Raw genomic sequence first — 27,353 nt, forward strand, 5'->3', positions numbered from 1 at the left:
TATTGGGTAAGCACACACGTTAGGCACAGTTCCATCAGAGAGAATGTTTTCAGGAACTTCTTGCTATATGAAGTAAGAGATGTGAGATAAAGCCTTTCCTCATTTTAATGTTAAGTGAAAAAAGCAAGATGTAAAACCACATTTGAATCATAAAATGAATTTATTTAAATACATACATACAAAAAGAAATGCACAAAGTAATTACTGCGGAATCTGCTGATTTCACAGACTTGGCGTTGAACACGTATTCGTTTTAAGAGAAGAAAAATATCTTAAAAGAAGTTTGTTTATGGACTTCAGGGACACAGAACTGGATTAATTAATATCTTTGGTCTATAACACCCTGTCATCATTGGTCTGGCAGTGCTTTCTCAATTATTAATGACAGTTACTAATAATAAAATAGCGATCACATGCCAGGCAATGCATAGCTTATTTCTAGCCTGTACAACAATTCTGAAAATCAGATGTTTTTAATTCTTATTTTGTTCATAAAAAAAATAAGACTCAAAGGAGTTAAAAAAACAAGACCAGGGTACACAATGATTTTGAACTCGTATTTGCTGACTCCAAAGCCTTTCTGCATCCATTGCCCCTTGCCACCCCCTCTTTAGCATTTACATTCTGGAGTGGAGAAAGGGCGCTAGAAGCCGACCCTAGAAGAGAATGACTAGAGGTTTACGTTTCTGACTGCGGCTTGGGTTTCCTCTGCCCTTTCCTGATTCATATTGCCCAGTTGTCCTGGTCTGGCCAGAATGGAGCTGATTAATCACCATCTGGACAAGAAGACAGGCTAGGCTGTTCTTCCATGCTAAGCTGAGAAACCGAATCCTGGTACCCTGATTTATACATGAATTGGTCACTTCTGATTTATACTGTAATATGGCTATTCTCTCAAAATAACACTCATACAACTATTTGTCTATGATTTAGTTATGGGCCTTAGAAGGGAGAAGTCTTCCCATAAAACACTCTTTCCTTTAGGGGAAATAGGCCCAGATCACTTTTCCCTTCCTCTGACAGCAGAAGCCGCTGTGGTCAGCCTGGGAACTGTGAGGGAGTATGAGCGCAGGGTGTGGGTTGGGGCCTCTAAAGAGCCCAGAGGCAGACATCAAAACCAGGAAAAAGTTGGAAACCTGGGCCAGATGGTACGAAGAGGTTCCAGACAACTGCCTAGATGGGCTACTGGTGCTGGTGGCCTCTTGAGTTAAGTGGGCGGGTTGTCCAGTTCATTACCAGCCACAAAGAGCATGACCCCATCAGCAAGCCAGGCCTGGAAGTTACAGCCTCTGAGTGGTCTCAAATGATTGTGAGGCGTAAGGCAAACCTAATTTATTTTCCTGCTGCTGAAACATGGAGACACCTGCTCCTTGGCAGGAAGGTTTCTTGTTCTATGAAGTATGTTGAGCAACTCAATAAATGGGATTATATACATAGCCCTATTTTACAACAAATTCCCCCAGAAATGGCCTAATCATTTCCCCTGGTGACTAACGCTGCCCACCACACACCAATTCCCCCGCAGTGGGTTAACCACTGTGGCAGCACAGCTGTGTGCGGCGCTCACACCTAAACGTCCCACAGCGGGGTTCTCTGCTTGATTTGTTTTCCAGGCAGTCGGGGACTTTAATGAATGCTACCTATTCTTGGTCTCTTCTTTGTTTGCTGAAATTACAACAACCTAAAGAACTTCTGCCCTCCTCAGTTATAATAAGAATAGGTAGGGATTGGACTTGGGAGGGAAAAGCCCAGGAGAGTGTTTGGGATCACTGTCTTCCTAGGCCGGGCCGGGCACAGTGGCTCACGCCTGTAATCCCAGCACTTTGGGATGCCAAGGTGGGTGGATTACCTGAGATCAGGAGTTCAAGACCAGCCTGGCCAACATGGTGAAACCCCGTCTCTACTAAAAAATACAAAAATTAGCTGAGCGTGGTGGCAGGCCCCTGTAATCCTAGCTACTTGGGAGACTGAAGCATGAGAATCGCTTGAACCCGGGAGACGGAGGTTGCAGTGAGCCAAAAGCTCGCCACTGCACTCCAGCCTGGGCAACAAGAATGAAACTCCATCTCTCCAAAAAAAAAAAAAATGACACCCAACAGGTTGTGCATCTCACAAAACCAAATCATCTACCTTTGCTAAGCAAGGGTAAAGCAGGCCTGAGTGGGATAGAAGTTAATTCCTAAAAATAGTTATTGCTAAAGACACTGTAAACTGTAAAGGGCCTGATTCTCAGATGCTAGGCAAGGAGTGAAACCTCAGCAAAATGCTTAGGTTTTATTCAGTTTTTATGTTTTAATGATTCAAAAATTAGTAGCCGTATGTCAAGTTAGTTTACCTTCATTAGCACCTAGTCTTTGTGTCTATATGGTTTTGGCTTATGTGGGTATTTTTGGTTTTGTTTTTTGGTTGTTGTTGTTAGTATAAAGGAAAAATAGTTGGGGAAATATGTATTATATCTTATTAAACCCCAATTATGAGAAATATTTTGAGACTCCGCTGACGTGGTTGCAGCTGGGTTCATTGAAGCCTAATTAAAATGCCAGTAATACACAATCCTGCCCCACTGAGCAGAAACCATGGCCAGTTTGCTGTACAATATTAATAACAACAATAGGCAGAACATTATCACAAATGTTTTGAGTGAAGCCCCCAATCTCTATTTCAAGGTTTACAAAAATCTATAATTTTCCAGGCAGTGGCAACCACAGAGAAGCCAGGCTTAATTACAGAAGAAAAAAGAAACCAGCAAGTGAAAACGGCTCAGACTGCTGGACTCCTCAATCATAGAAGCCAGGGGCACAAAGCTAGATATGGTTATGAGCCATGACCTCAAGGAGGCCACAGTCTCTTCGAAGCAGTTAAAGTGATAAAAACCTTGGACTTAAGTCTCAACATGGGTTTCAGAATCACAAAAAGCTGATGGAGAAATAAATGATAAATGAACTCCAGACAAAAAGACAACATGAGTGGATGAATAGAAGGAAATGGGGAGAGGAAATTGTACATAAATCCCTTTGCTGAAGTGCTAGAACTAGTTAAGTTAATAGAGATAATGTTACCATTCAACAATATATGGTGCCCCATTATACCTGGCATTATTCTAGTAGCAATTAAAATGATGTTATGTCTGCCCTAACAGTAATAGTTAACACATAAATAATGCTAATTGAATGTTACACAATATTCTGTATACTTTACATATGTTAATTCATTTAATCCTCAAATAACCCCACAGAGTAAATATCATTATTATCCCTACTTTACAGATGAAGGAATGAGAGGATAGTAATTCATCCAATATTATTCAGCTAATAAGTATTGGAGTCAGGATTTGAACCCAGGCAATCTGGCTTTAGAAAATGTGTTTTCAACCACTATGGTATACTACTTTCTTATAAAAATAATTATACTTAAAAAAATACATAAACACTGTACTCTAGTTGCTAAATCTCTTTCTGATGGGGATACAGGTTAACAATTTTGAAATTGCTTTACAAATGTTGAACAAATAATAAAACATATGATGGTCAGTGTTGGAGAGGGAGTAACAGATAAATAAAGGATGGCTAGAATAAACCTGGTGGAACTGAGTTATAGTCAGAGATAGCAGAATACACTCAAATTTAGCTTAATATATATGTGTGTGTGTGTGTGTGTGTATATATATATATATATATTCCTATATGGATGGTTAGAGACACACAGATGGATAGAGACAGAAGTAATTACAGATATAGGTATGTATGGCTATGTGCACACATATTTCCCAGCTCTGTCTGCTGACAGGGCCTGGAAGCAATGAGATCCCAGGAGCAATGAGCACACCTACCATCTAGATAGTGGCTTCTAAATACCATTTTACAATAAAGGGAAACAGAGTTCCTTGGAGAAATTGCTAATTGTAAGACCGGGGTAAGGAAAATATAAGATGTACCTGGACCATCTTATACTATCAGAAAATAAGGAAGTGCTTAAAAAACAAAAGGACGGGGGCTTGTCAAACGGATGCAGGAACCAGACTCTTTATAAAACCCATCAAGAGCTTTCCATTACTCCTGGGATCAAGACAAGTCTTTAGAGCACTTCAAAAATTTAAAATCTCAAATGTAAACAAACGAATGAACAAATAAAAGCTAGCCTCCATATTTCATGAAAAGAATGAGTTTCTGAGAGAGAAAAAGGAAAGAGCTCCCAATGACCAAAGCTAGAACAACTTAAGCAACAAAATAATAATGAATTATTACTCAAAGTATAAAATAAACCTATATAAGTTTATAATGATATAAGTAAATAATTGAATAAATCAACAAATGTGGGAGAAGAGACAAATTTTCCTTGCAGAAGAACTGTAAATAATGTGTGTAGACGCTCCACCCCAGGAGGTGAAAACTTATCTCTTTCCTCCTCCCTGCCTGGGGATGGGCTAAGTTTAGTGACTCACTTCCAAAGAATACAGTAGAGAAGTGGAAACATAATGACCTTACAGTGGAGAAACCTGACTGGCAAATGCTATCTTAAGCAAATGATGATGGTTAACATCCTCAGGGATAACATGTGGATATCATGTACCCTGTCATATGATCTGACAAAGGCACTCCACCTGTATGATTTTCTTTGCCAAAACCCATAACTCCAGTCTAATGAGAAAACAGACAAAGACAGATTGGGGACATTTTATAGGATATCTAGCCAGTATTCTTCAAGTCTGTCAAAGTCACAAAAAAAACAAAAAAACAAAAAAACAAGGAAAGACTGAGAAACTATCGCAGACCAGAGGAGACTGGAAGATATGATGACTAAGCACAACAGGGCATCCAGGATCAGATCCTGGAGCAGAAAGAGGACATCAGTGAAAAAAAGCTGGTGAAAGCCAAATACAACCTGGAGTTTGGTTAATAGTAATGTACCTATATCAACTTCTTTGTTTTGACAAATTTACTGCAGCCATATAGGATTTTAACATTAGAAGAACTGAGTGATGGGAACTCTCTTGTGCTATCTCTGCAACTTTTTTGTAAATCCAAAATTATTCCAAACTAAAAAGTTTAAGAAATGACTATATTCTAAAATAGGCCATCCATGCAAAATAAAAGGGTAACTATATAGAATGCCAATGAAAGGAAACTAGAAATAAAAGCACAGCAATTTTTAGTTGTCTGCTGCCCAGAACTACTGATAAGACTGATGTTTCTTAATTCTTCACAAGGCACTTTGAGTGGAATATTAAACCCATTTGGGCTTATTCATCCACATATGCTTATTGGGTACATGCCATGTGTAAGGCAGTGACCTAGACACTAGGGATGCACTGGAGAACAAGATATGGCTCCAGCCTCCAAAGAACTTTCAATCTGCTTGGAGAGGGAGGGAGAGATGGAGGGAGAGAGAAAGAGAGACAGAGAGAGAGATCAACACAAAATAAAACACAGCATAAATGCTGCCCAGGAGGTAATTTCAAGATGGTAGATGCATACCCAGGAAGTGCGTCTGACCAATCCAGTGTCAGGGCACCATGTAGGACAGAGCAGTCCTCTTAGAAAAGTTCATTAGGGTTGTAATGTGCCTTATGACCATCACAAGGGCCCATGGTGATGGTTATAGACACCAGCCTTCTTCTGACAGCATTAAGTGCATTTGGAAAATACAAATCTAATCATGTCACCTCTTTATAAAACCCAAGAGCTTTCCATGACTTCTAGAATCAAGAAAAAACTCCTTACTGTATGTTATGGTTCATTCATATGTCAACTTGGCTAGGCTACAGCACCCAGTTATATAATTGAACACTAACCTAGGTGTGGCTGTGAAGGCATTTTATAGATGTGCTTAACATCTGCAGTCAGTTGACTTTAAATAACTAGAGTAACTTCAAGTAATAAGTTATCCACCTTGATAATGTGGTGGGGCTCATCCAATCAACGAAAGGCCTTAAGAGCAACAACTAAGTTCCCGGAGAAGAAGAAATTCTTCATCAAAAAAGAAGAAATTATACGTCAGGATTGCAGCACCAGCTCCTGCCCGAGTTTCTAGCCTGCTTGCCTGCCAGCCTGTCCTACAGACTTCACACTTGCCAGTTCTCTTAATTACATATTTATATGATATATAATACACATTATAGAGCTTATTGGTTCTGTATTTATATATAAATTGTTTATATACTATATATATTTGTATTAAGTATTATTAATAATTAATATTACACACACATACACATATATATCCTACTGGTTCCATTTCCCTGGAGAGCTCTGACTGACACACCGTGGTCTCCAGGCTTGGTGCAGTCCAATTCTCACCCTTCCCACCAGCCACACCATCTACCCCAGTCCTCCTTGCTTTGTCTCTTCCACTCACACCAGCTTTTTCTCATCCTTTTTCCTTTCAACCCATCCTGTCCTCTCCTTTCACAAGCTGTTCTCTCTGCCTGGATCACTCTCCCTCCTTTCCTGATTAACACCTACTCACGCCTCAGCTCAACAATTGCTTCTTCAGGGATCCTCCCCCGGCCTCCCAATGTCAACCACACTTAGCACAAGATTTCAAAGCACCTCACACCACTCCTGCAGAGCTGGATAAGTTGCAACTTCAGTCTTCCCTACATGTAAGTTCCATGAAGGCAGGAACCAGGTCTGGTTGGACTCATTATTTTCTAACTGCATTCCCCAGCACAGTGCTTGGGACATAAAAGGCTCTCAATGAGTATTTGTTCCGCGAATGTCAACACAGATGTGATAAGAGCAGAAAACAGCCCTCACCACAGGCACAGCCACTGAAGTTCTCGCCAGGTAGAATCCAGTGGCCCAGTCCTTTTGATGACTCATCAAGTTGAAACTCAAGGTCAAAAAAAAAGGGGAACTCAGAGAGGCAGTCAAAGCAGACAGAGGGAGGGGGCTTTACTTGCCAGAGACAGAAATGTCTCTGCAGATGGGCTGGAGGCGGTCAGTGTGGCTACAGCCTCACATTGATACTGACTTCTCCAAAATACCACCTGCCTCTAAACTCAGACTGGCGTTTATGTAATGACATTTCCTACTTCTTACCAGCTGCCAAATGTTGAAATTCCCAGAAGCACCTTTTTAAAGTCTTAAATATCAATTCTAGCCTATTAAAGAAGAGAAAAAGACAAAGATGTGTTATTACCAGGTTTTTTTTATTAAAAAAAAAAGGCTCAAAACTAAAAAATATCTAGCCCTGGCTGAATTGGGGTGAAGATAAGTGAGTGATTATTACATTTCTTCTTCAGGTTATTTTTACCCTGAGTTACTTGCGCTGAATAAGCTAGCAACGTTCCCAAAACGCCAGGCCACTAGGTCAAGTTCCTAGAAGCAGTAGCTACAGCTAATTTCTCAATTCTTTTATGTAGTGATTTTAAGACACATCTTCCAATTCTTCAGCATTCTTCCTAGTGAGAGGTGAGGTCTACAGCCCTTCTTTTTAAATCCAGGCAGCTTGTGTCTCCCATGCATCTCATGAAATGCATTGGAAGAGCTGTGTGTGACTTCCATGGCTTGCTCATGAATGACAATAAAATTCTGTCTTCTTCCCAGGAATAGTCATGGTAGGAGCCCTGAGTCCTGAGCCCTGAGCCCTGGCAGATAGGTCTCACTCCTGAGGTTGCCTTGCTGTGAGGGAGCCAAGCCACGTGGAGAGACCATGTGAAAATGCTCCAGGTGGCAGTCCTCCTCTTCAAGTCCTCCTTGCCCAGGTGCTGTATGTATGTGAACAAGGTCTCAGATGATTCTAGACCCAGCTGTTGAGTCAACCTCAGCCTTGAGTCTTCTCAGCTGAGGCCTCAGCCGTGCTGGAGGGGAGGCTCAAACAAGTCATTCCCACTGTGCCCTTTCGGAATTCTTAACCCAAATGGATACTAAAATAGTTATTGCTCTACATAACTGTGTTTAGAGTGGTTTTTGTTATGTAGCAGTAATAACCAGAACGATATAGAAAAATGGTAGTTATTTTGTAGATGTCAAAGCAAATGTCCAGCTTTTCTCCATTAACAGCTTCTACCTACAGCAAATCTCTCAAATATAAACAAACAAAAGAACAAATAAAAGATAGCCTCAGTACTTTATGAAAAGAGTGAGTTCCAAGCAGCTTCACCTACTGAGAGAGAAAAAGGAATTGCATCTGGAGAAGAGAGAGCTCAATTGGTGCTTGAATGAATAAAGGAATGACTCAAGGAGCTATGAAATGTTTAGGTAAGGATATAGCAGGAGGCAAAGGATCATTTTCTGAGACCAGTAGCAACTTCAGCCCCCAGTTCAAAAAAATTCAGCCCTGCAGAAATCACAATAGCATACCCTTATGTTCTTATTCTGTCATATTTTGTGCAACTTAACAACCGAACACACACAAAGAACATATATATGTAACTGACACAGAACTTAGCTGGATAACAAACATATTCAATGGCAGAAAGACTCAAAATTATTTCGACAAGCTGGAACAGGGAAGAAGAATAAAAGTGAGTAATCTTATGCCAGAAGAGTGACCTCAGACCAGAGAGCAGCTGAAATGATTGCGCAAGGACATCAATGTCTTTTGGGAGAGGTATTAGACTCATCTTGAAGATAAGAAGCAGCTAGGGAATATTTTAAAATAGAGAAGCATGATGATAGAATCAGTGTTTTAGAAGATTAACTTGACATCCATTTGTGTAATGGATTCAAGGGAGAACAAATAGAAGGAATAAATGACACTTAGCACTGAGGAAATGTTTGCAGTCCCACCACAATGAAAGTACATGGATCGGGGCTGGTCTGACCAGAGTGGGAGTGAAAAAGAAGCAAAGATGATTTGGTGGTGTAACCATGAAGACTCAGGCAGCAGGCTGGGTATCAAGAGTAAAGAAAAAGTCAAAGAAGACTCAGAAGCCTGAGTGACAGGTCAGCAAGTTCATGGAAACAGAAAAAGATGGGGAAGGAAGCATGTTTGGAGACAAGGAAAACAAGCTCAGTAGAAATCTATGGACTTTGAGATAATGTTATCAAGATTTTTAGCTTACAAAAAAAGTTGATGGATAATGGGAGACATTGGATTAAGGTTTATGAGGGAAGATAGGCCTAGAGAAATGGATTTGGGAAACACATCAGCCTAGAGGTAATACCTAAAGCCATGAATAAATTCCTATATTTTTGCCATCTTAGACTCTTTGCTAGATCTTTAGCCTTCATGGCATATTATATTCAGGATGAAAATTTTTGAAAATATATGGCATTGTTTTCTTTTTTTCTTTCTTTCCTTTTTTTTTTTTTTTGGAGACAGTCACTCTGTTGCCCAGACTGGAGTGCAGTGGTACTATCTTGGCTCACTACAACCTCTGCTCCCGGGTTCAAGTGATTCTCCTGCCTCTGCCTCCTGAGTAGCTGGGATTACAGGTGTGCATTATCATGCCTGGCTAATTTTTGTATTTTTGGTAGAGATGGGGTTTCACCATGTTGGTCAGGCTGGTCTCAAACTCCTGACCTCAAGTGATCCACCCACCTTGGCCTCCCAAGGTGTTGGGATTACAGGTGTGAGCCACCATGTCTGGCCTACCGCATCTTTTTCTTGTAGTGAGCTGCATAATTAGGTCTACCATGCAATAGCAATTTTATTGATAATTTTATAATTAAGAAACAAAATATGAATTGCCAAGATTACCTATATTCATTTTGGCTCTCAGTATATTTTGAACTATTTCTCCTACTCCTACCTTCAACTGACAGGATTGGCCACAGAAATCATAGAACCATTTTTAATGCTTTTAAAGACTATCTGGGTGGGCCACCATTCATACTGCTCTCCACTTGAATGAATTGTCAGAACACCAAGAGCTTTTGCAGAGCCAGAAAGAACCAAAGAACGTGCAGCTGGAGGTATCAGCTGTGCATATCTAATTCTGGCCAAAACACCTCCCCAGAGTGTCCAGCTGGAGAGAGGGGAAGAAAAAAAGAAGAAAGACAGTAATTCAGTCAGGGACGTCAACAGCGGCTGAAGACGCGAGCTGGTTGCAGAGCACTGATACTGTTGGGTACCAAAAGAGGTGCTGCTGCCACCACAATATTTGGATAACCTGCAATTGCAAAGTACACATCTGTCTGTGACCATCTGTCTGAAAGTATGCTGGAGGTCAGAGGCTCAGTGAATACAGCAACCTGAAAGTGGAATGAGATAAGATAAAAAGAAGAGGGAAATATGCAAGGAATCTCATTGGTTTCGCTTAAAAAGAGATAGCAAGTTGAAAGAAAGTGTGGAATGGGATCTCCTTAAGTAAATTATGATTCAGCAAGTGCCGTTTTATCTGCCTAAGAAAGTAATTACAAGAAAGCAGTGTTTCCTGAAAAGTGTCTTTATGGATGAGCCCATTTGGAATAGTGAGAGGGTGCTGGCAGATGAAGGGTAGCAACCGCATGGCTTTCCTGGAGATGGTCTGGCTTGATCTGTCAGGTGAAGAATTGAGATTATTAGCACAGAAAAGTTTGAAACTTGCTTTCCTTAACCTCCACAACACCCAGCACCTTCCATGCTCTGATTTTCTCCTACCTCTCTTGGCCATCCTTCAGTTGCTTTCACAGGTTTATCTTCCTCTGCCTGTTTCTTAATACTGGGGCTCCCCTGGACTCCAAGTCCTCCTCTCTTCCTATTCAAACACTCTCCCTAAGTGATCTCATGCACTCCCTCGGTTTCAGTGTCATTTGTATATTAGTGACTGTCAAATATTTACTCTTACTCAGATCTCTTGTCTAGGCTCAGACCTGGATTGTAACTACATCCTTGGTACCTCCTCTTGGGCATTTTACAATCTCAACTTGTCTAAAGTTGAACTCATGACTTTATTCCAGAGATCCTGCCTCTTCTAGTGTTTGCTATCAGTGAATGGCACCTCCATTCACATGTCACCCAAGTTGGCCACCTAGGAGTCCTCTCTTTCCCTTGGCCCATCCTTCAACCACACATCAGCATCCCAAATCCATCTACTGCTTTCCAACCCCACTTCCATTATCCTAGGCCAAGGAGCCACCATTTTTCATGACCACAATAAAATTCTGATTTGTCTTCTTCTTCTTATCACAACAGCCTCCAACTGGTCTGCCTGTCTGTGGTCTTGACTCTGCCCTACTTCATCCCCAATTCATTCTCAAGCTCTCATTCTAAAACTGAGTCATCTCACTTCTATCTAAATCTCTTTAGTGGGTTCTATTGCTCTTAGTATAAGGTCCAGATTTATTAATAAGATTTGCATAGTTTGCTGCATCCACCTTTTTATCCCTCACCTCTACCTTCCTTTAAACTCTACAGTCCAGTTATACTGAGTTGGTTTTTTTGTTTGTTTGTTTTTATTTTGTTTTTTAGTTCCTTGAACACACCAAGTTCTCCCACCATTACAGCATTTTGCAAATGCTGCCTGACATCCTCTTCTCCTTTAATTTGCCAAACAATGACTATTTATCCTTTAGGTCCCAGTATAGACATAACTTTCGGTGTAGATTAGGGCCCCCCTCCTTTCCACCATGATCACCCCAACAACCGTGTATTTCTCCCCATCAAATCACACTCTACTGTTAATGCCTGTTTACACAGCTTTATCTTCCACTAGGCCTTGAGCTCCATGAGGGCAGAAAGCATGTCTGTTTTGTGGGCGATTGTATCTCCAGTACCCAGCCCAGTATTGGGCTTGTTATATGTAGAATGAATACATGAATACATGAATTGCAGGCACACTAATTGACAGCAGAACTCCACCAGGTCTATGTCAAACAACATCACCTCAAAGAATTAGAAAGTTTCCAAAATTCCTTCATCTAGGATGAGCCTGGCAGCTGCAGCATCTCCAGGAACATCCATTTCCTGAGGTGTGGCCAAAAAGAATTTTCTGAGAGATTCTCAACTGCAGCTCACTGAAAGTCTCTTACGCCAAACACAAAGCAATCTCTTTGCTTCCAGCAAGCAGCATTCAAGAATTAATGAATCTTTCCCTTGGTGTCAGGAGATTAGGAAGGCAGACTATAAAACAGAAAAGTTGAGGTGGACTCAGTCTTCCTAGAGTAGATTGTCTTGGACTATTCCCTAAATCAGTAGTTTCAAATCTCGAGTATGTTATCAGAGTCATCTGGAGACCTTGTGGAAAGCACAGATGTCTGAACTTGACCCCCAGAGTTTCTGAATCAGTAGGTCTGGGATGAGGCCATATAATTTGCATTTCTAATAAGTCTCCAGGTGATGCTGATGCTGCTGATCTGGGGACCACAACCTTGAGAACCACCACACTATACATTTGAGTCACCCCTCTTAGTCATACAAACATAAGAGAAGCAGGCTCCCAATGTACTGAGGGAGGATGGACACCTCTTCCTGAACCCCGGCCCACTGCTAAGCAGGACGTGGGAAAACTTGGAATTAAAGGAACTCTGGGAAACAAAAAATCAGAAACCCAGAAATCCAACCCCTTCTGTATTGAGAGTGAAGATGACTAGAACACTCTGATAGCTTAGGACAGTCCAAATTAAAATATCTCTGCCAGAAAAGGACGTCATGGACATTGTGATGGATGTGACCACCGAGCATCCACTCTTCTTCTGAAAATAGCTCCTCCTTTTCCCTTGATGAACTGCTATTCTCCAACTCTTAGTCCTTGTGATTCAAGCAAGGCCAACTTCACACCTTGGGCACAGGAGAGGACCCAAAACTTAGATCTGTGCACTAAGTGTGTGTCACACCCAGCCCATAATGATTGCTTCAGAGCTGGTGTATGATCCAGGTTGATCTAATGAAAGTAAGCCCTAGAAGACTGTTAAAACTGTTGGGACAGGAACAATCCCTTTCCTCTGAGCTTGCCAAACCAATAGGATGTAAGTCTGAGGCTTCCAATGGCCATGCCATTAGTGGGAAAAATGTACCAGAGAATGACACGAACACTGAAGAAAACCCAGCCAAGAGATGAAGAGACATATTCCTGACAATATTATCTGGATCCAGCAGAGCTTGAAGTTAGAATACCCTAGAATCTGAGCTGAGTATTTATTACTTGCAACTGAGAGTATAGACTGAAATAAGAGAGAGTTATTTCTTTTACTTTTTTTTTTTTTTTCTTGAGACAGAGTCTCACTCTGTCACCCAGGCTAGAGTGCAGTGGTGCAATCTCGGCTCACTGCAACCTCCACCTCCCCGGTTCCAGTGAGTCTCCTGCCTCATCCTCCCCAGTAGCTGGGATTATAGGTGCCTGTCACCGCACCTGGCTAAGTTTTGTATTTTTAGCAGAGATGGGGTTTCACCATGTTGGCCAGGCTGGTCTTGAACTCCTGACCTCAAGTGATCCACCCACCTCGGCCTCCCAAACTGCTGAGATTATAGGCATGAGGCGCTGCGTCCAGCCTGAAATAAGAGGGAGTTCTACTAGCCAACTCATGCATTGCTCTGCTCTAGGGTACTTAAGTAACCAACTGCTTTAATGGTTTTTCTCCAGATGGACAGACCTGCCAGGTCATTACCTTTGCCAGCCCCTCTGGAATTCCAGTGAATAAAATTTTCCCTAACAGATCACTTGTTTAGTGCAGCACTTAGCGCCTAGCCTCACCACTGTTTACCTACCTCCTTTCCCTCCTCCGTGAGCTCTCTGCATGTAAGAACTACACTCTTTATAACAGTTTTCTTGGTGGCCATGGACAGTGGCTGACTTATAGTAGATGCTCTACAGAGTGACTGTTTGCAAACAACCTTCCAAATAAGATAAGAATAGCAAAATTGAGCCTGGTTAGTCTGCATCCAGATAGAATGGAATTTTTTAAACGGCAGCAAGGGGAGCAAAGCGCATTGGAAGTAATGCTAAATGAAAACAGGCAGCAACCCTCAAAGGTGAGCTTCAAAAGTCAGATCAACCTTCACTCAGCCCTAGAACATTTCTAACTAAATCCCACCTCTCACTAGAAGTGTCACCATTTTTCTTTTCTTTGAAAAAGCATGATGTGGGAGGGGGTGCTGGAGAACGACAACTGAGAGGGTGACTCCCATATAAGTCAGCTTCCTCTTCCCCAAATCAGTTTCCAGATACTCTGCCATGTCATGCAACAAGAACCCCCAGCTCCTAATTCAAAGGAAAGTCTCAGAGGTCTTGGGTAAAGACGACAGCACCTCTCCTTTGGTGGCTTTCAGTGATAAACAGCTTCCTGCCTGAGCACTCATAAACCTGAACTAGTGGAAAGGAATTACTACATGGAAAACAGAACCCAGGCAGGGTTCGTAAACGGTACCTGGCATGGGTTTGTCACATCTTCGTTGATAAACGTCCTGTTGCCTCCTGAGGAATCTGTGAGACTCCTTGGGCACAGCCGTGATCAAGGACACGCCATGCAACAACTAGACCTGAGAAGTGACCATCTTTCTGGCATCGAGACCTGCCCTAGAAGAAAAACAGAAACAACACAGATGGAGCTGCCTGTTCAAATCCTTGTGGATGTCATAAGATTAGCAGCTTTCCTCTGAGTCGGCCTCAAAGACTTCCTTTGCAATTGTTCCTAAGCTAGCTCAAGGGATAGGCAGTGAAGTTCACTAAAACAAAAACATAACCTCAAACATCCAAAACAGCTGGTGGAAATTGTGACTGTTTTAGAGGAGGTGACTTATCTAGCTGAGTCAAAACAAGGGTGAGCGCTTCAAACAGGCACAAGATCAGAAACAAAATTAGGTGTTTATTGAGTGCTGTCCTCTTGATTTTTTTTTTTCTCCTTTGCTTAGACGTGAATCTCCCCCTTAGCTTCATCCTGGCAAGGAATAAAATCTTTTATGATATAAAAATTGATATATTGGGAAATTAAGTGTAAAATAAGGTTCCTTTTCCTAGTTGTAAAAGTAATATATGTTCTTTAGAGGAAAATGCAGAAAAAACACAAAAAGTAAAATAAAAGTCACCGTAATCCCACCACTGTTTCTATTTTGTTATTTTTTTAACTTTAGTTTTTCATATACACACACAATTTAAATTATATCTGGATCTATATCTAGACAGATAGGCAGATAGATAGAGATATCCATTTAAATGATTCATTTTGATCCTGATTTTTCATCCAGTACATCATGACCATTTTCCTATGTCATTTATATATTCTTCCACATTTTCTATATCTGCAAAATATCAGACCATACAAACACCACAAACTTTTTAGCTAATGCCAATTATGAACATTTAGGATATTTCTTTTTCTTTTTTCTATTTTTTTGAGACAGGGTCTCGCTCTGTCGCCCAGGCTGGAGTGCAGTGGTGCCATCATGCTTCACTGTTGCCTTGAACTCCTGAACTTCTGGGTTCAAGCAATCCTCCTGCCTCAGCCTCCCGAGTAGCTGGGACTACAGGTGTGTGCCATCACACCTGGCTAATTTTTTTTGTTTTTGAAGAGATGGGTTCTTGCTATGTTGCCCAGGTTAGTTCACTTGAAACTTCAAGTTTCAAACTAGGAGTTTCAAGTGATCCTTCGGCCTCAGCCTCCCAAAGTGCTCGGACTACAGGCAAATGCATGGCCTAGGATATTTCTGATTTTGTGCTATTATCAACAGTGCTGTGAAAAAGATCCTTGTTGATAAATCTTACATGTATATATAGGAAATTTACTTTCTGTTACAGTACACTGAAATTCAGGATATAAAATGGATAATCGGCATTGAAGAAATCTAGCACCCTTCTCCCTAAGAATTGCTGACATATTTCTAGTTAGGCAGCTACTGTTAGAACTACAAGGCCTTCCTGGTTTCATAGAATCCTTGCTTTCAGTCAAATGAATGGTTTCTTCAGTTTGCAATGCAGAAACATTAAAATAACTTTTAGAATCTATGAGGAGAAATGAAAGCAAATAAAATAAATATTAGGAAAGATTACTAATCTTGTTAGGAATAAGAAAATATAACATAGAAGTAGAGTAATTCCATCAAGTAAGGTTTCAGACTTGATTAAACTAGCCTGCAACTTTATCTTCCAGAAAACTCTTACCTTTAGATAATCCGTAGCAGGCTTTTCCGTTACAGAAACTAGTTAAAATGTTTCCACTTTCTTGTATTTTCCAATTCGAAAAAATGAGATTAAGTGTTCCTAAGAAGAAGACTCTAAAATGGCATTATCAGCGCTCATTGTAGATTTACTGCCCCCACTGAACAGTTGCTTCTGAATTGGCACAGGACATCAAGTCACTCGCGATTGGGAATGAATCACTCCCTAAAATCATTCCAGAATTTGGATAACGGAGAAGTTTTCCTCCTGCCAAAAGCCCAACAAATGCTGGTAAAATTTAGGAAAGTCATTATCATGAAAGCCTGCAATGATTTCAGAGAACATCTCTTAGTAGTTACTGCACTCTATGACCTCCAGAAAAAGTGTAAGCAACTCCATGCGTATACACAGCCCCTGCCAGTTTCCCTTAAAAGTCTCATTCTCTTCATCACCACTGAGTGGAATTAAAAACAGTTGGTCAAGCTCCACTAATTGACAGCTGCTTGCAATTAGATGAAGCATTTAAAGCCATTCTCTTAACTACCTTCCCAACTGCCTAACCATTCAGCATGAGCAATACACCGTGACAATTTGCCAGAATGTTTAACTTATCTCCAACTCTAGTAGTTTCTATACCTTCCTTATTTTCTTCAGTCTTCCCACACACTGTCTGACTCTTCCAGTTCCTCTTGTTAAATACAGAGAAGGGATTAGTTGAAACCAGGTCGATCCGAGCCGCTTTGTGCTAAGATGGAAAATTCTGCCCAGGCGACTATTAGGGGGCAGAGTAATTTTGGTGTTTCTCAAAGAGAAAAGATGACTTTTTCTTTTCTTTTCTTTTTTAACAATGAACTGGAAAGTTCACTTTAATTTTTCTCTCTTAGAATCATGAAGAAAGCAAAAGTTACTGGGATTTTGTGAACTGTTTTCAATTTTCATAACATCTAAATAGTCATAAATAGTCTAAATAGTCTTTAAAAAGCAGAGAGAAAAAGTACAGATCACTTTATTCAATTGTTTTCTTTACAAAGAAAGAAACTGGGCATCAATAGTCTAGTTGCTCTTCCCAAGGTCACACAAAAAGTGGCTGAGTATGAACTGAATCCACTTCTCCTGATTCTCAGTCCAGATCAATTTCTATGACTTCTGCTGCCTTTTTCACAAAGAAAACCTCTCCAGCTCAACAGCTGTACCACTTGCCTTGTCCAAGGGTTAGAACTGCAGTCCTCCCAGGCTGCTCCCTCTGCAGTCACCCAGGCCTCCAGCCTGCCCATCTTAGGAATTAAAGTCAAAAGGAAAAAATTATATGGCTTCTTCTTTGCAATCATGTTTCTCACTATCCTACCTTCCCCTTCCCACCTAAAAGAGACCGTCCAAAATCTCCAACTATAGTTCTTTTTCTCCATCCCACCCTCTGATGTACTCATTTTGCCTATTTTGTCATACAGGGGCAGGAGGAGAATGAAAGAAGGGAAGAGAAAATAGTGGGGGGTGTTATTAGACAGAGGCAATTTTGCCTACTCAAAACTCAAGAAGGAGCTGAGAGCTGAGACAGGAATGGCAGCCCCCACAACCTACATGTCATGCTCATATCCTGTCTCTTCCCAAACCCACCATTCTTCCCGAGGCTAACCTCTAGAAACCTCCTCCCCACAACCTCAAGCCTCTAGTCCAGTCTTTGAAAATCATGGGGTCTTCCTTCTTTATCTGAGGGTACCTGAGTACATTATTTCATCTTCTCCTCAAACTCATATTTCCATTATACTTACCATGTAGAGAATGTTATTCTTATATATTGTTTGGCTTCAGAGTATTTTGATCATCTTATTATGCTTTTCTGCAACTCTATATACATGCTTATACTTATATTTATATGTTTATATTTATATATCTGTTCCTGCTATATATTTGTATATGTATGTATAATATGTCTGTACTACATTTATTTTCATATACACTGTATATATAAAAATGAGGGAGAGGAAGAGAGGAATTTTAAAAATTTTCATGTGGCCATAACTTGTTAAGTGTTAAAAAGTATTCTTCTTGGAGTTATTATTACATTTATTTCAAATGTACATTAATCAACATCACATAAACATATTTAAAATCATATAGATAATTATTAAACATATAAAGTATATTGTATCAGAAATGAATCTCTTGGATGTGAGGGTGATCTGGCTGCAACATCTGTCACCCCATTGATCGCCAGGGTTGATTCAGCTGATGGCTGGCTAGGTGGTGTCCCCTTCCTCACTGCTCCATGTGTGTCCCTCCCAAAGCTGCATGCTGGGTCAAAGAGCACGACCATCCCTGATGGAGTAGGATGGGTCTTTGGTCAAGGGTATAGGAGTAACAGGAGTAACTGCATTCCCCTGCTAGAACCTCCAAACAAGCTCTCGAGAAATGAATCTCTTAACAAATTCAGTGGCATGTTTTTCATCCAATTAATTCATGTATAGCAGGTCTTTGAATAAACTTGTTTCTTTCAACATTGTTTTGTTATAATGTTATTGGGAAAAAAAAATTAGTCCCCAGGCTGGGCTGCCATCTGCATGGATTTGCATGCTCTCCCCAGGTCTTCGTGAGTTTTCTCCCACGTTCCACAGATGTGCACGCTGGGTGAAGTGGCATGTCTACACGGTCCCAGTGTGAGTGTGGGTGTGGGTGTGGATGCGTCCTGCAATGAAATGGTGTCCTGTCCAAGGTGAATTCCCACCGGCACCCTGAGCTGCCCAGATAGGCTCCAGCCACCCGTGGCCCTGAACTGGAATAAACTGATAAATAATTATCTTACTTGGTTTTAGTCACCTTTTAAAAATGTGGGCCGGGCGCGGTGGCTCACGCTTGTAATCCCAGCACTTTGGGAGGCCGAGGCGGGCGGATCACGAGGTCAGGAGATCGAGACCACGGTGAAACCCCGTCTCTACTAAAAATACAAAAAAATTAGCCGGGCGTGGTGGCGGGCGCCTGTAGTCCCAGCTACTCGGAGAGGCTGAGGCAGGAGAATGGCGTGAACCCGGAAGGTGGAGCTTGCAGTGAGCCGAGATCGCACCACTGCACTCCAGCCTGGGCGACAGAGCAAGACTCCGTCTCAAAAAAAAAAAAAAAAAAAAAGTATGTGTAGCTCACACTTATTTTAATGTTCAGTAAGTTTTTTTTCTTTATTTAGAAGTTTGGTGACACTTATGTGACCAGAAATATGACATAGGAACTTAATTCTTGTTCATATCAATTAGCCTGTGGTAAAATTGGTTTCCTTATATGTCATCTCACTAACGTAGCAGTTTCCAAGAACTTATGGACGATATTAAGTGAGTCACTGTATTTATAATTTAATATTCCTTAATGCTAAACTGTAGCCATTTTCAGAATCGATTCTTTTCCCAATTTTTCATTTTTATGGAGGTAAGCACTGAGAAAGTAGTTGTTTTAGTCACCTAAATAGAGGAAATGAAAGACGTTTTGTTATAGCAATAACACTAAAAATTCTACAATTTTGTAGAAAGCCAAGAATTAGAAACCAATTGACTTGAAAACCAGTAAAAACTTGTTTTTACTCCATGATTAAAGTCATTCATTTTTTCAACAGCAAAGTAAAGATTTTGAGTTATTCCTTGTTTCATCCTTCAAGTAATTTTACATCCTAGGACAAAACACCCTAGTAAGATTGGCTAGGTAGTTCGTATGCCTCTCTTTCACAAAAAGGCAGGAAAGGTAAATGATCAGTACCAAAGTGCTGGCTCTTGGGCAGATCCATTTTAGGAGAGCACATAAGGAAGGCATTTCTCTGAAAACCACATGTGCTTGCCTACCTCGTAGGAAGTCTTCATGGCTCCAGGAATGCACCTATTTCTCCTTCGAAAACTGCTGGACTGCATGGCCCAGTCCCTGCCTGCTTTCCAATCTCACTTAACCTTTGTTTTCCCTGAGCCCCTCTGAATCATTGAGCATGCTGTTCCCGCTGCCTACACATCACTTCCTCGGAGATGCCTTTTCCTAGAGACACCTTTTCTCTAAGGTCACCTTTCCTGACCTCAGAGACACCTTTGCTGACCATCCAGTGACAACTTTTCCTGACCATCCAGTGACAACTTTTCCTGACCATCCAGCATAAAATAGGTTTCCCAGTTTCCCAGTTATTCTCTCTCTTAATCCCCTGTTCGTCTCCTTCATACTACTTATCACAGTTTGCCATCATGTATCAATTTGCATTGATTTAAGTCACCCACCTGCCCACTGTCTTTAGCATTACTTGGGAACTTGTTAGAAATGCAAATTCCCAGGCCCCACTTTAGACCTTGAATGAGAAACTCTAAAGGCAGGATCTGAAAATCTGTGTTTTGTTTTATTAAGTGTTCCAGGTGTTTCTAATACCACTAAAATTTGAGAATCACTATATGGAATCATATTCTGTATGAGGATGGAGTCTATGTCAGCTTTTTTCCATCACTAAACACACACGTGTGCACACACACACGCACACACACAGGACTTTGCTTAATGGTCAGCATGTGAGATATGCTCCATGATGATATACTGTTGAATAAACTCACATAAGATAGAAGCTTGTCCCACAGGAAGAAGTACATTTACATAGTGACACATTATATATGTAGAAATATATATATATATATATATATCCACATAACAACTTTTACAAAATAATACCCTTACTGCATACCATACACTTCAAACATTCTCCATCCTGTTCTATTTCTTTTTTTGATAAGAGGAAAACTAAATTTATTAATTTATTTCACACTTTACAAATGGGTCTATGCACAATGTGAAAAACCTTAATCAGTCAGGATTATTTTTATTTTTCTTTTGAGACAGAGTCTCACTCTGTCACCCAGGCTGGACTGTAGTGGTGCCATCTTGGCTCACTGCAGCCTCGACCTCCCGGGTTCAAGTGATGATCCCACCTTAGCCTCCCAAGTAGCGGGGACTACGAGCGCATGACACCACGCCTAGCTAATTTTTAGTAGACGCGGGGTTTTACTATGTTGCCCAGGCTGGTCTTAAACTCCTGGGCTCAAGCTATCTGCCTGCTTCAGCCTCCCAAAGTGCTAGGATAACAGGCATGAGCCATCGTGCCTGGCCAAGGCTGTTCTTTTAAAATTCATACTTGTGCCCCTGTTATGTTTTTAATCTGGCATTCCCTCCTGTCCTCATTTCCTCATGCCCAAATCCTACTGATTCTTGAAGGCCTACCTCTTACAGTGGATTTCTCTGATAAGATCATCTTTCCCTCTTCTGAATTCCCACTGCACTTTCTCTGTACCCAGCTTTATGGCTTTTCTTACGTTCTCCTTTTAATATAGTGTTCGTGGGATATCACTTTTCCTATTAAAGTCAATCCTTCAGAACAGAATTCAAATCTGATTCATCTTTGTATTTTTCTTAGTATACAGTGAATAATTTCAAATAATGTTTCCTAAATAAATTAGACTTTCAAGGAGGGAGCTGCCAATTTCATTTATGGTTGTGTGAAGAAATAGTTTAAAAGAAAGTAGTATTTCAATGGGTGGCTAAGAGAGAGAGCACACGTAAGTAAAAGAGAACCATATGGGCAAATTGTGATAAGTGCCACATTGTGTAGGAAGTCTTAGGCTTCAGTGCAATTCTAATAAAGTTGCAGGTAGGTGTTTGAGCTAGAAGTTGGAGGAGTTCTACGTTTCTCAGGAGTGGGTCAGTGCTAGTATTGCCATCATTGGTGGGGCAGCCAGGGAAACGTGTCCTTTGCACAGATCTGAGTGGTGCATTTTAAAACAGAAAAACAACCATATTATTCTCCTTGCAGACCTCTCATGGCTTACCTTTCATTGCAGAATAAAGTCATTTAAGGTGCCCTGCCACCCAACCTCATTTGACTTCCTAGTCTTTTCTCCACCACGCATATAACATTGCCAGAATACGCCCTGCGCTTTTTCTGTTTTTTAAAAAAATTACATCTTCAGTGGCAAGATGTAGAGACATAAGGGCATGGTGACTATGAAAGTGGCCACTCAGATCTCTTCAGAGGGCACGTTTCCCCATCTGCCCCAACAATGACGGCAATATTAGCACTGACCTATTCCTGAGAAACATGGAACTCCTCCAACTTTTAGCTCAAGCACCCCCCATCTACCTACCTGCAGCTTTATAAGAATTGCCCTAAAGTCTGAGACTTTCTACACAATCCTCTTTCTTTCCTCCAGTGAGATCTGCTTTGCAGTGTGAAGCCTTTCCCGCCTATTCCTGCTTCCTCATTTTATTCTCCACCAGCATTTCCCCCACTAAATACTTTTAATCCTGTCTTGCACTTTTAATCTTGCCTTGGCGCCAGCTTCTCTGGGGACCTGAACCAACTACAGAGGGGCAGATAAAATCAGGAACGAGGTAAGAGGCGAAAAGGTTAAGATGGGCATACCTGACTAAAACACACATATGCTCTTCCTCAAATAATTAAAACTGGAATTATCATAAGATCCAGCAATTCCACTTGTGGGTATGTACCCAAAAGAATTGAAAGCAGGGACTCAAACAGATATTTGCCCACCCATGCTCATAGTAGCAGGGTTCACAATAGCCAAAAGGTGGAAACAACCCAAGGAGCTGTCAGCAGGTGAATGAATAAAAAAAATGTGATACATACATATGATACTATGGAGTATCATTCTGCCTTTAAAAGGAAGGAAATTCTGAGTTGCTAGATCATGGATGAAGCTTGAGAACATTATATAAGTGAAATAAGCCACTCACAAAAAGATACATGCTGTACGACTCCCCTTATATAGGTAACTAGAGCAATCAAATTCGTAGAGACAGAAAATAGAATGGTGACTGGCAGGGGCTAGAGGAAAGAGGGAATGGAGTGTTAGTTGTTCAATGGGTATAGAGTTTCAGTTTTGCAAGATGAAAAAGTTCTGGAAATCTGTTGCACAACAATGTGAAAATACCACACTACTGAACTGTACATTTAAAAATGGTTAAGATAGTAATTTCTATGTTATGTGTGTTTTACCATGATTTAAACATATGCCCCAAAATACGCATATGTGTTTATCAATGTGTACATACAGATACCGAATATACAACAGACACTCAAATTTACTGAAATTGTCAAAAGTCAAAGAAGGAAGAGTTCACCTAGGAAGCCACTGTGTAGAAAGGGATGTAGATCTTTTGTCAAACCACGCATCTTCATAGACATAAATCCAACCAAGGTCAGATAACACCAGACAATCTTCCACAAAACGTGAGACGGCTAGCTGACCAGAGCACTCTCACCATGTCACATGCTGCCAGAGAAGCTGGGGCTACAAAATACAAGCCGATGTCAACACTTTCACCTTCCACTTTCTAAATATCGCTGATCAGGCCAAGTTTCATTTCACTTATTGGGCCACTTTCCATGTTGAGGGAGAAGGATTGAAGGAGGGCGGAAGAAAGTGTTAGGATCTGAGTTTCATATCTGCTAATGTAAACTGATGTTGCTTACTGCTGGGTTTCAAGAGAAAACTTCCCTAAATCAGCCAAGAGTTGCTCAGAAAGACATATAGACCAGGGGTTGGCAAATATTTTCTGTAAAGTAAATACTTCATATTTTAGTAAATACAGCCTCTGTTGGTTGCGACTACTTAACACTGATGTTGTAGCACAAAACTTAACATCCACGATATGAATGAATGTGCATGGCTGTGTTTCAATAAAACTTTATTTGCAAAAACGGTAGGCCAGATCTGGCCCATGGACCATAATTTGCCAAATCCTGATATACAGCACTAAGAGTTCTTTCAAAAAATACTTTCCTCTAGTTTGGATTTGGATGTACTACCTGCTTTCTGGTCTTTTATCTATTAATGCCAAAAGTACGCAATTAAAATCTAGTTGAAAATGACCAGCTTTATTAAGTGCCAACTTTACTAGAGAAAGTGCCATGAAACAAGCTCTAGCCTGGAAGAAAGAAACCAAAATAGTCATCTGATCTCAAGCTGAAGCTACTAGACCAGCGGTTCTCAAAGTATGGTATTTGGACCAGCAGTGTCATTATTACCCGGGAACTTATTTGAAATGAAAATTCTCAGGCCCAGCCCCAGGCCTACAGAATCAGAAAATGTAGGAGTCGGGCCCAGTAATCTGTTTTAACAAGCGCTCCAAGTGATTCTGATGCAAGATTTAGTTTGAGAACCACTGAGCTAGGCTATGTCTGAAACTTCTCGTGCCTCAAATTCTCCAGCAGCGAAGTAGGAATGTTAAAGTCTTGTTATTTTCCTCTATCCCTCAGGTCACAAAGACATAGCCTAGGCTGGCTGATACACACTTAAGGTGGTTCACCTAACTTAAGTCTACTAGTGTTTAAGGTAAAATACCTGTTCTTTTTTTCTTTGAATTTGGATCATCTGCATTTAGAAGAGAAGATTGTTCTGTTCTAAATTGAATGCAGTTGGCCCTTGAGCAATACAGGTTTTAATTGCATGGATCCATTTATATTGGATTTTCTTCAGCCTCTGCAACCCCTGAGACAGCAAGACCAACCCCTCTTTTTCCTCCTCCTCCTCAGCCTACTGAACATGAAGGTGATGAGGATGAAGACCTTTATGGTGATCCACTTCACTTACTGAATAGTAAACATATTTTCTCTTCCTTGTGATTTTCTTAATAACTTTCTTTTCCTTAGCTTATCTTATTATAAGACTACAGCATATAATACATATAGAATATAAAATACGTGTTAACTGTTTATGTTATCATTAAATCTTCCAGTCAACAATAGGCTATTGGTAGTTATGTGTTTGGGGAGTCTAAAGTTATATGTAGATTCCTACTGCTTGGGAGGTCAGTGCCCCAACCCCCATGTTGTTCAAAGGTCAACTATATATATTCATAAGGATTTTCTTCAGCTTCATCTATGGAATGATCCATAGAGTCCTTAGGGTAGTAGAGATAAGATATATAACTTATGATACAGATTAGATCCCACCTGGGCCAGAGCCAAGATACATGTGTCTCTGGCATGTGGAATTTGGCAATATCCAAATCCCATCCAAGTATCTATTTGCCCTCATAATTTACATAAGGACCAAGGAGAATCCTGGGGAAAACCTCAAGCCATGCCCCTGGCTGAGAATTAGATATTTGAGACATATCTGGGAGACTAGGTGGGGGCAGGGAAGGAATGAAAATAAAGAAGAATAAAGAGAGGAAGAGAAACCAGTGCACGTGCAAACACACACACACCCCATAATGAAGTTAACCATAAAGGAAAGTAATGTGAAAAACCAACCATGCCAGCCACAATGCCCTTCAGACCCTGAGCTCCTGAGCTCCTGAGCAGAGGTGGGTCCTGACTATGGCATGGCAGCTGGCACATCAACCATTTTCCCCAGCTCTCCTAGAGGCACACGAGCACCCCAAGGATGCACGGTGGCTGGGTTCACTGGCCTTATGCAGGGAAAGTGCAGGCTCATTAAGTTCTATAATGTTCCATAGGTCCAAGCAATTCTCCGGAGGCATAACATTCTTCACACTTTGTAAGAGAATGCCAAACTCCTGAGGAGAAGCTTGAGGACTGCCAGCTCTGGAGTCAGATGAGGAACTGGCAGTACAGCAGAAGCCAGGAATTTTGTAGTCAGGGGCACCATCAGAGCTTTTATTAGGCACCCTCTGTGGACTTATTCAACACTTGGGGAAGGAAGTCTGTGCAAAGTCCTGGAGTTCCCAAGTGAGCTAGCTGGAGCTTGGAGGCAGCAAGATTCTGGTAATTATATTAATGTAAATTTATTGTCCCCACAAGATGGTAAAGTTGAAGGATGTGTGTGATACCTTTTGTGCCCTGTATCAGATTCTCCTTGCCCCAACTTTCATTTATTCCAAAAACCCCTGTAGCGACTGGTTTCGCACAGACTCCAATCAACCTCACATAAGTGTAACCCAAAGAGCCATTCCTTAAACAAGCCTCTTGCCTCCCACTCCAGGGCTTGCCTGTTGAGTCTGGGGAGAGGGGTTTTTAACACACTTGGGGTGGAATTTTGACCAATGGGGTTAGGAACTGATTAATAAATGTTTCCATCTTCTCCCCACTGCAACCTCCAAATGAAATGGAAAACCATTTCAATCAGTTTCTCAAGCAGACCCAGGGGGATCAAGTACCAGTGGCCTACAGGGTGATTAACTCTATATCACACATCTGCTTTGTGTCTCCCTCCTTCTCTAGTGCCTCCTGGAATAATTGCACTTATAACTTTGCTTCAGGCTCTGCTTTTTTAGGAACCCAGGCTGAGGCAGGAATATTTAGGTCTCATGTGACTTAGAAGCAATAATACATTTGCTGTCAATATAGGACTTGTATATCTTTCAAGGCAAATAAATGGTATTATTTCCTATTTTATGTGATTCACTATATAGTATAATAATTTTATTATATGCCTCTAGCAAAGATATAATAATCCTCATCATTTCCCTAGATTCCTAATCTTGCATTTTCAGCATGCAAAGAACTCTAGTCCTTTTTTTTTTTTAAAAAAAAAAAAAAAAAGCTAAATACAACCACACACCAGGACTCTAAGAATGTATTAAACAATATTCTAGTGATCTGAAATAGCAATATCAAACAAGTTGCAAAGCAGGCTCAAGGTAGCTGATGACCAGGACATGTAAGCAGAAAGAAGATGCAAATACTACAATGTTTTAGTTTTAGCAAAGAGAATGAACAATTGAAGACCCACTCTCTATAGCTATAATAATAAGTCATCATTTTCTAAAACCTAGTGGGAAAAAAGGGCTTACCTCATTTTTAATTCCCCATTCTACTCTGTCTCTCTCTTCACCATCCCAGTCCTCCGCCTAAGGACTTATTAGTCTGAAGTGATGGTTACTTTTTTTTTCTTTTTTTTTTTTTTTTGAGATGGAATCCCCCTCTGTCGCCCAGGCTGGAGTGCAGTGGCGTGATCTTGTCTCACTGCAACCTCCCCTTCCCGGGTTCAAGCGATTGTCCTTCCTCAGCCTCTCGAGCTGCTGTGACTACAGGCATGCACCACCACACCCGGCTAACTTTTGTATTTTTTTAGTAGAAATAGGGTTTCACCATATTGGCCAGGCTGGTCTTGAACTCCTGACCTTGTGATCTGCCTGCCTTGGCATCCCAAAGTGCTGAAATTACAGGTGTGACCCACTGCGCCCAGCTGATAGTTAATTCTTTATTCTGTTTTCTGTTTCAGGTTTAAATACCAAACTCCAAAGATCATTTTGACACAGTTTGCAGGCAGAACTCAAGGAGAATATTTTATTAAGGGGAAGAAAATAAACACAGCTAATATTTTCAAAACAATCTATATGCCAAAACACTAATTATTTACATTTTTTAAATTTTTATAGATTCAGGGTGTACATGTGCAGGTTCGTTACA

Source organism: Hylobates moloch, unplaced genomic scaffold (genome assembly GCF_009828535.3).
Source record: "Hylobates moloch isolate HMO894 unplaced genomic scaffold, HMol_V3 SCAFFOLD_2, whole genome shotgun sequence".
In the NCBI taxonomy this organism is placed as follows: Eukaryota; Metazoa; Chordata; class Mammalia; order Primates; family Hylobatidae; genus Hylobates; species Hylobates moloch.